The sequence below is a fragment of the Pinus tabuliformis genome, chromosome 8 (assembly GCF_031772625.1).
Source record: "Pinus tabuliformis cultivar Carrire ecotype Pingquan chromosome 8, CPIR1, whole genome shotgun sequence".
NCBI lineage: Eukaryota > Viridiplantae > Streptophyta > Pinopsida > Pinales > Pinaceae > Pinus > Pinus tabuliformis.
Window position 1 is genome coordinate 28,692,172 of NC_142294.1, and position 10,747 is coordinate 28,702,918.

Consider the following 10,747-nt stretch of genomic DNA (forward strand, 5'->3'; position numbering starts at 1 on the left):
AGAATAGGAATCTCTTTAATGGCTTGTAACAAGGGAATCTTGATACAAACATTCTTCAATTCATCTAGAAAATTATAGTCAGGCAACCAAATTTGTTTTTCCACTCCTTTGTCAATTTGTAATCTTTCAGGAAAAGGAGGTGTGGACAAAGATGTAGGTTGCTCAACTATGGGAGTTGTGGGGGTTGATTCTTTTTCTTTTTCTTTTTGAGTGTTTGGGTTTTGAAGAGATGCTTCAGAACCCTTATTGGCTTTAAGAGACTCTTCCTCAGAAATGCTTGGCTGTTGAACATTTATAGAAGGTTTATCTAGAACTCTACCTGACCTGAGTTGTACTTCATTAAGAGGAACAATCATATAGGTAGGGAATGGTTGACCTTCCATCATGTAAGCATTTTGAGGGTTTTTATTATTGGGGTTTGGCAATGGCTGAGAAGGAAGTTGATTTGACTTCTGTTGGAATGGAAGCAAGAGTTGAGAACTTTGATTTTGTTGAGAAGGTTGTTGTTGTTGAGGAAATGGCAATGATAGTTGTGGACTTTGATTTGGAAGTTGTGGAGCTTGTTGGTTTTGAAAAGATGGAGGATATTGATAGAATTGAGCAAATCTCCCATAAGGATTTTGCATACCTTGTACCCATGATTGAAAAGAATTTTGAGGTTGGGGCCAAGGTTGTTGCCAAGGATTCCAATTTGGTTGGGGTTGAAAATTCATAGAGTTGTTAAACCCTTGATTTTGTTGCCCCTGCCAAGGTCTCCTTGCAACAAAACAGAGAGATTCAAGTGTACTTGGATCTTCTTGAAAAACAGCTTTGAGCCTAGGGATTGAAGGAAAATCCTTGGTCTCATGGTTCTCTGAACAGATTACACATGTTTCTACAACTTTTGCATCCAAGGGGCATTCCCTTAGAGCATGTTTCTTTCTACACTTTGGGCAAAAGATGGCCAAAGCCTCAGCTTCTGCTTTCTGCTTATTGTGAATCTTAAGAGTCTCTAGTTGTTCACTAAGACTCCCTAAGATGTCAGTTTTAAATTCATCAATCATATTGCCAATCTCAGCCCTACTTACTGATCCAGTTGCAGATTTGTTTGCTCTGAGGAGAGAAGGATCTCTAGGCCCTTTTTGAGTTTTGGATTTCCCCTTGAGAGATGGACACATAATTCTTCTATATCAGAAAGTGGAAGCTGAGATATATCTCCCTTCCCCATCATATTCAAAAGATCTATCCATTCATCTCTAATGTCTTTTAGTAAAAGGGCTTTCAAGGTTTCCTCATCCAAGTTACTCATTTTTGCTCTTTTCAGATTATATTGAAATCTTTCAATCAATTCCTCCAAGTTTTCATCTTCTTTTTGCATCATTTTAAATACCTCATCCTTGTGATTGGTGGGCATACAATAGTCCAGGTACCTATCCAAAAATGTCTGTTTCATATCATTCCAAGACCTAATGGATTGAGTGAGTAATCCCATGAACCACTTCAAAGCTGATCCTTTCAATGTTGAAGGAAACAATTTGAGTTTTTGAGAGTCATCCAGATAATCATAAGTTCGACATACGACTTCAAACTCAAATAGAAATGTTTCAGGGTCCTCATTCCTTAACCCATGAAATTTTGGGAGGACAAATGGTGAGATGTTCTTCATGGTGGCTCGGGAATCCTCATCGACTATAAGGAACCCGAATGAGTTATCCCCATCCCTATTTCCTCCAATGTTACCTCTACCCCCTCCATTGTTTCCTCCTCCTCCTCTACCTCTACCTCTACCAAATCCAGGTGCTCCTTCCTCTGTCATGGTAGTTTCCCCAGAGACTTCAGAGTCTTCTGGTTCTTCTTCTTCAGGTGATTCTACTTCTTCAATTACAATTTGTCTCTTTGGAGAAAGAAGGAAAGGATCTCTCTCTAATTCAGACTCGATGGAAGGTATGGGAGAGTCGACTCCTACTTCTTGAATTCCGGGAATCCTAGGGCTAGGAGTGTCAGTTGGAGATGAGGGAGGTGTCTCTTGTCTATTCCTTGAAGTAGATGGACTTGTAAAAATCGAACTCTTGGCTCTAGCTAAAAACCTTCCCCTAGAATCTCTGGCTCTATGCATGTCATTTTTTTTATTTTCCTTCAAGTCAGGGTAATAATTCTCTTTCTGATCTTCCAGGTCACTCTAGGTACAAGAAGAGAGCATACTCAAGAAACTATTAAACCAATAACTTTCTCTTTTCTGATCCTCCAGATCACCCTAGGTGCAAGAGGAGAGCATACTTTGAGATGTTATCAATTTTTCTTCCTTGAAATTTTTCTTAATTTTTAATTTCTTTTTTTTTTAAGAATTGGCTACCTAATTCACTTCCCTGGCAACGGCGCCAAAATGTTTGGTCAATTTAGAGTTGTCTAAATTGCAACTTTTAAATGTCAACCCGGGGCTCGTAAGCTGATGAAGTGATGTGTACCGTATGTACTTAGGCAACTATTTCTTAAGTTTTTGTCGTTTTTAACTTTTTAAGTTTGTTTTCAAATCTATTTCTCCTACAGTGATGTGATGGAAATGAAGTAAAGTGAGTGAGGTGTGTGTAATTGTGATGAGTTCTAGATGATTTCTTAAAACTTAAAAGTAATCTACAAGAAAGCTTTGAACAACAACTGAAATGAAATTAACTTTTAAAGGAAAAATGAAGGCATCAAATAAGAGACCAATGGCATTGGCCCAGTACCTATACTGCTGATAAAAATGAGATTGAAAATGACATCTACATTAACTTAAAAAACAAGAGCAACTACTTTAACTCTTCAATGAAATCTCAATCAATGTACAATCTAAGTGACAAATCACACTACTTAATTTTCCCTTAACCTTTCTGCCTTCAGCTGGATTGATCATATAAGAAAGAGTTATGAGCAAGTTAACAATGTGAGTCTTAAACAAAATAACCAAGCTGCACTTAAGTGATGTTCTGGCTCCTTGAAAAGTTAGTTGATTATGATAAAAAGAGCCATTAAAAGATAAACAACTTGATAAACTATGAGCAGAAAATAAAGTGCAAACTAAAGCAGTGATACTAATGGAAATCAAAAACAAAGATCAGCAGTTTAGATAAGACGATCACAAGTGCCACTGGCTGTAAAAAGAGTAAAAAGAAAACTGTCCCGGGCACCTAAGAAATCTGCAAAAATACACTAATCAGTCATGGAAAAGTGCAGAAATATAAATGGGCAGAATTCAAAGTTATATACAGCTATTGTACATGATCAAAGCATAATAATCAAAAGCATTATGTACAACTATTATACATAAACTGATAAGAAGAAATGCATGAAATGAAAAACACTGTACAGGCCTTAAGTAAACAGGGGGCCTCTGCCTACTCCAGCCAGCTCAAAGATCAATTACACGCTCAAATGAAGAACAGTCTTCTCATATATTACGTAGCAAAATGGAAAGTACAGTGGGGTTCAAAATTACATATCAGCAGCTAACTAATCAGCGTTCAGATACGCTTTATTTATAGCAGAAAAACAAAACTAACTTAATCACAAACTACGCTATTCTAACAGCTGTGTGAAAAACACGTAATCTAGCACAGTCCACGAATTTAGGCAACGGTCGAGGTGGGCATTAAATCTCCTGTTGAATTCATGTTCCCCATCATCTGCGTGGCTGAGGAAGAGGCCAGCTGTGCTTCACGTGCTCTAAAACTGAACATGCAGAGCCGTGCCACCGCCAATGACCTTTGTTTGACCGAAGTTGCCCCCTCGTTGACCATGGGTGTTTATAACTGATTTGGCTGAGCTGGAAGGACACACACCATGTCCTTGGTTCCACGCACTTGCCCATGTGGCTCTTCTGACCGGAGGACACCTGGATCATGCCGTTTAAGAAAACAGCTGTGAAAACTGGGATCAGCTGCGGAAACTGGGATCAGTTGCGGAAAGTGCAGGTTTTGAACCAAAATTCTAATCCAACAACACAGTCATTAGCATAATTAATAAACCATGTAAAAGTCCTATAATACAATGATTTAAGCAAATTGATGGAGGAAATGAGTGATAAAGGAAGGAAATGAATGGAAAAGGAGGCTGAGAGGATGTGAAAAGAAGTGCAGGTCTGAGGCTCAACAGTCTGTACTAGACCAGACATTGCACATGCAGTGGGAGTATTGAGCAGGTTTATGTCAAAACCTGGGAAGGAGCACTGGACAGCAGTGAAGCGGGTTTTCAGGTATTTGCGTGGCACTAGTGATTATGGTTTGTGCTACCAAGGAAGACCAGGATTGGACAGTGTGTTGGATATTCATGGCTTTGTTGATGCAGACTGGGCTGGAGATCTAGATCAGAGAAGATCTACAAGTGGGTATGTGTTTAACCTATTTGGAGGTGCAGTCAGTTGGATGAGTGAGAAACAATCTGTAGTGGCACTATCAACTATAGACGCAGAATACATGGCAGCCACTCATGCAAGCAAAGAAGCAGTTTGGTTGCAGAGATTGTGTTCAAGTATGGGGTTAGTACAGGGAGCTATGAGAATAGACTGTGACAGCCAAAGTGCAATTTTCTTGGCAAAGAACCCTGCTTATCATTCAAAGACAAAGCACATTGATGTTCAATATCACTTTGTGAGGGATATGATAGAAGACAGAAAGGTGTTGCTGGTAAAGGTGGACACTTTGAAGAATACTGCAGATGCATTGACAAAATCTGTGAGCTTTGAGAAGTTCTCTTGGTGTAGAGAAGCAATGGGAATCTTAGGGCTGAAAAAATGACTAAGCTCTCCTGTGGCCCCCTGTGGAAAGAAAACAACAAGCGGGAGATTGTTGGGTTGTGTTATATTCTTTCCACATAGTTAATAGGGGGTTTGAAGGGCACCCGTAACCCCACTTTATGGGGTCCGGGGTAGGGCCCCGGAAAATTTTGGTTTTGGACCATATGTTAGGTTGGGTGGACCCACCTATGGTTTTGTGCATGATTTTCGCACATGTTCTTTGGACACGATGGTTTTCGGTCCATGGTATTGGACGCGATGGTTTTCGGTCCATGGTATTGGATGCTTCGGCATGTATAAATATGTATTGTAACATTGAAAGGAACATAATGAAAAATCAAGTTTGTAGTCCCGGTTTTGGGATCCAGGGAAAAATCTCTGTGCATATGTGTTTTATGGGTTATGCTCTCGCATTGTTTATTTTCTTTGTTTAAGAATTCGTATGCAGGTAATTTCTGTACAGGGTTAAAACCTACATAAAAGATCCCGAAAGTTGCACTACTTCATAAAAGGTCGAAGTTCCCTATGCGCTCTAAGTTAAAGGTGAAAGTTTCATATGCTATGAGAGAAATGCTAAGAGTTGAGCCTGTGAGCTGTGTGTAAGTTTGAAGTGCTTGTGAGCTATGTGAAAGAAGGCCAGGAGTTAAGCCTATGTTGTGTGAAGCAAGGTCGAGAGCATACTATGGGTAGGAGTGTAGAAGGTCGATAGTTTTTGGATGTTGATGAAGAGTAGAGGATAGAGATGCATGGGTGGAGATGAGTTACTGTTGTTGAATCATGTCATAGTTCTTTAGATTGCAGTAGAGTGAGAAGAAATCAAAGTTGTTATAAGGTAGAGTCATTGCCAAACTACAAAGAACATTCAGTTCTTATTTGAATGTGGGTTGGTACCAAGATCCACAAATTTGGTTCTTCCATTCTCTAACGGGTGCTTGAGAAGGCTAGGGGAATATTTCCTCCTACAAGTTGGTGCTTGCAAAAGTACAAGGAGTTGAAATTTGGTGCTTCCAACAAATCCGTGAGGTCAGTGTCTCACATGGTTCTTCTGGTATGCTGGATAGGTGCCTAAAATAAAAGGGAGTTGATGCTTCCTGCTAGTCCGTGATAGAAAACAATCAAAGGGAGTTGGTGCTTCCTATGAGTGTGTGTGTTATAGACATATTTGGGCACTGCAACCCCAATCACATATGTCCATAAACCAAGGGCTTCTAAGTCCTTAAAAGTGTTGTTTCATACCCTAAAGGAGCAAGGTCAGCTGATTACATCATCTCCCAGAAGTTCTCCCTGAAAAACTACTCAGAACTGGTCAAAACAGGACCATACAGACTGCTCAGTGCTAAGGGTGCGATGCATCTCACCTACCACATGAAAAAAGTGTGATGCATACTGAAAATCCCTTCTGTAGGGTGCGATGAACAAGAGCAGACAAATGGTAGAGGCGGTTGGCTAGGTGGAAACCTAGAGAATCTTCTAGAAACTGCCCATTCGACACTTGCCTCTCTGAATTCGCCTAGGGATGAGTAAGAGATCATGAAATCTCCAAGTCGAACAAAGAACTATCAGAGAGATGACACTAATCAAAATCCCAGAAGCTGACTCACCCACCTACAAACATCTATATATGGATCCCTCATCCTAGAGATCCAGAGGTTGGAATTTTGTATTTGGTAAGGAAGTGCTATTGGTTTCTCTGTGCAACATTGTATTGTTGGGTGATCTAAGATTTTCATAAGGTGAATACGGCTTTCATTCTGGGAGGATGGTGCTGGGTCAAACCAATGGGTTGTAATCCTCTCTTCTACTACTTCTATCAATAAATATATTTGAGTTTTCCTCCATATTCTTGTATATTTCTGAATCTTGTATTGATATATTCATTTGTATGGTTAATATACATCTGATCCTATATTGTTTATGGTTATAGATCTCCATGCTTTTATGGTATTATGTTGCTTTGACCCTACAGGTGTTCCTTGAAGCGGGAAAAGTAAGGAAGGAGTGGCGAAACTCTGTCAAAGGAGAGAGGAAACAAGCAAGGAGCCAAGCGAAAGAATGAGGTTGGTACTCTCCGCTTCTCTCTCATCTATCTCTCATAAAGGAAAACGCAAGTAACTTTAGTTTGTTTGTTTCTAAGATAGCTACCCGTCTTAGTGGGACTAGCAGCTCTGAGTGGACACTAGTTTTCCCAATAACAGTGTGCTCACTAAATAGATTGATGTAATAGAGTAGGTGCTCTTATTTACGTCAATAATAATAACAAGATTTGTGGTTTTTTCCCAAAAGGGTTTCCACACGAAAACCTTTTGTGTCATGTGTATGATGCTCATGGTGTGTATGATTTTTTTTGATTTGATGTTATTGCCATATCACATATTGCTGCTGAGTATATGGATAACTACCAAGTTTAAATAAGAAAATTAAATTTGCGTAAAGAAGTTACAATTAGCCTTAACACTGATTCAACCCCCTCTCAGTATTAACATTGTTTCCAACAATTTGTATCCTCCAAGAATATTTTAATCGCTAGAAGGTATATCAAAGGGAAACAATGATTGATAAATTTTTCCTAACAACAGAAGGAGTCTCATTCTTAAATGAATTAGACTATGAGCTTGACTATGAAATCTGTTAGGTTAGAATGGTGGAATATTTAATAGCCTTGGATGTTGATTTGTGGCACTCCGTGTTGAATGGAGAAAAGAATGAGCAGAATGTAAAAGCCAAGGAGGTCATCGTGAGAGGCTATATAAGTTGGATGCTGACAAGGTGAGGCATTGTAAGTTAGAAATGGAAGTGATGGACAGTCTACAATGTATATATATTGGAGATATCCATGTGGCTCAAGGAGAGGTTGAGGAGCCCTGTTGCCCCAACAACAAATCAGAACATGGAGAAGTTGTTTCTCAGCCACTATCCCTAAGAATTTCACAATGCAAGACTAGAGGATAGTCACTAGGTAGAAATGTGCATTTCCTAAGGGGAAGACAAAGCCTTCCTTCTTAGGATTGCGCAATGCTATCATGGTGAGGCAGAGTCTAGGCCAAGGATGCCCAGACCCGCCTATGGGCAACTGAATGAAAATGTGATTATGAATGCATGGAAACACTAAGTGTAAGAAGGAGTGAATGACCGTGCATGCAAATAGTGAATGAAAGATTCAGAAAACGGAAAAACATGCATGTGGGTGAAGCGACTCACTGAATCAGCGACCGTTCGTGCAAAACAATTTCATGCATGTGACAATAGTGAGATGCTAATGAAACTAAAACAGTGCTAGTACAAGCTAGTATGAATGTAAACGACAACAAGTGTTCTCAGAAATCAAGAAAACAACACTCACGCAAGAAAAAACATAAAAAGCAATAGAAATGCTACAAAAGACAAGTTAAGCCGACTTACCCGTGAATAGCTGAGCTATATGTGTCGAAGACTCCTAGATATGTTGTGGGATGACATAGCTCCAAGATCGATGTGAATAAATGAGCTCTGATGCATCGAATAAACAATTTTGAATCTCATGACGTGCATGCCACAAATCTAAGAAAAAGCGACACTTGGAGGAAAGATTCTAAAACGATCTTTGTGTGTAACCTCCAGCTACTAAAAATAGCTTCCTAAAATCTAGGGATGCTTTTTGCATGTTTCTTTTTTCTATCCTGGGAAAGAGCAGCGTATGCATACAAGTCATGTTTTCTTGGTCCCGGGTGGAACCAGTGAACTCAACTGCACATGCAATAGTCTGCTAAGCTGGGAGAAAAAAATGTGCATTTCTAGGAGGGAGCTCGGCTGGCTGCCCATAATATTTGCACAATTTCTGGGTAGAGAAACTTAATTATTCCCAGGATTGCGCAATTTCTGGGCTGAGATGTCCTGCTGGGAGGAATTGCGCAACTTTTCCAGTGAACAGTGACAAACAGATTTGCGCAATTTTTGAGCCCAACAAGCTACCAAACAAAATTACGCAATTTATGGAGGGAAGGTTGGTTCCCCTCTAGAATTGCATAATTTCTTGATGGATCTGCTCAACTTGTAGCTGGACCAAGTCCAGAGAAACAACCTGTGAGGGGGAAGCAACAAGCTCTGATGCATAAGCTGGAAATCTACTAGAAAATCGCTGAAGCTTGTGTACTTGACAAGGAAAGACATGTTGCGAAGAATGGCTGGTGGGGAGGCTCCAAAATGAACCTAAGGAAAACATTCGGAGGGTGGTTGTAGCTACTACAATAGGGCCCTTACCATAGTCCAAAACCACCCAATAAACAAGCTGATCCGAATGGAAAATGGCATCAACTCATGGTATTCATCCACCCATATTATTCATCCACACATGGAATTTACCCATGGTATTGTAAATGGCATCCGTCCGTGGTATTGTAAAATCCACCCATGGTATTCATTCACCCATGGAATTGACCCGTGGTATTGTAACTGAAAAATACTATAAGTAATAAGTCACATTTTGTAAAAGGACAGATTGTCTGCCACAATGTAGCTTTTACAGTTATTATCGGTTTTAATAAAAAGTTTCTTTTTGGTTTTTGTTTATTGGGCATTCTCCTCTTTTTTTCTTTTGGAAATTCAAGTTTTCAGATCTTGGGGGTCTTGGGAGGAGGCCCCAAGATCTAAAAAAGAAAAAATTGAAATGGATCTTGGGAGGAGAGACCCCCAAGATCTGAAAACTTGAATTGCCAAAAGAAAAAAAGAGGAGAATGCCCAATAAACAAAAACCACAAAGAAACTTTTTATTAAGACCGATAATAACTGTAAAGGCTACACTGTGGCAGACAATCTGTCCTTTTACAAAATGTGACTTGTTACTTATAGTATTTTTCAGTTACAATACCACGGGTCAATTCCATGGGTGAATGAATACCGTGGGTGGATTTTACAATACCACGGATGGATGCCATTTACAATACCATGGGTAAATTCCATGGGTGGATGGATAATATGGGTGGATGAATACCATGAGTTGATGCCATTTTCCATACGGATCATTCCTCCCTCCTTAAGAAGCAATGGTCCCCATTGCGTAAAATTCCCTCCTGCAAAGCCTTTGTTGAATATGAAGAGCCACTGAAGATAAGGGTTTTATATGGTAACCCATAACCATGATGAATGAAGATCCGAGGATAGAGATACCCTGTAATGCTTGTGACCAACTGTGATTCTGATAGTGTGCGACCTAGCAAATGGACTTCAATAAAGTGTGGGTTTGTGGATGACCCATAACCATGATGAATACCATGAGTTGATGCCATTTTCCATTCAGATCATTCCTCCCTCCTTAAGAAGCAATGGTCCCCATTGCGTAAAATTCCCTCCTGCAAAGCCTTTGTTGAATATGAAGAGCCACTGAAGATAAGGGTTTTATGTTGTAACCCATAACCATGATGAATGAAGATCCGAGGATAGAGATACCCTGTAATGCTTGTGACCAACCGTGATTCTGATAGTGTGCGACCTAGCAAATGGACTTCAATAAAGTGTGGGTTTGTGGATGACCCATAACCATGATGAACGAAGATCCGAGGGTAGAGATACCCTGTAATGCTTGTGACAAACTGTGACCCTGACAGTGTGCGGCCTAGCAAATGGACTTCGATGAAGTGTGGGTTTGTGGATGACCCATAACCGTGATGTACGTTGCTGATGAAGTAGCAGGTGCCTACATAGCCTGGGGTGGGAGGGCACGTCTCCAGATAACCCAAGTCGAATGCTACTATGTTGAAACTGATGAATGTGAAGCAGGTGCCTACTAAAGTGGGGCGGGAGGGCACGTCTCCAATGGAAACCCACTCTGAATGCTGCTCCACAATTAAAATGGACATAACTCGGCCAATATAACTCAGAATATTTATTATAACCTGTTTTTAGAATTAGAAGGATCATTTTGCATCTTCCCATGAGTTGGAAATCCTTATCTGGACACTCTGAGATCTCATATTCGCACTGCAACAATTCCGCCGTCATAAAAATTCTGATAAAATAGTTGAT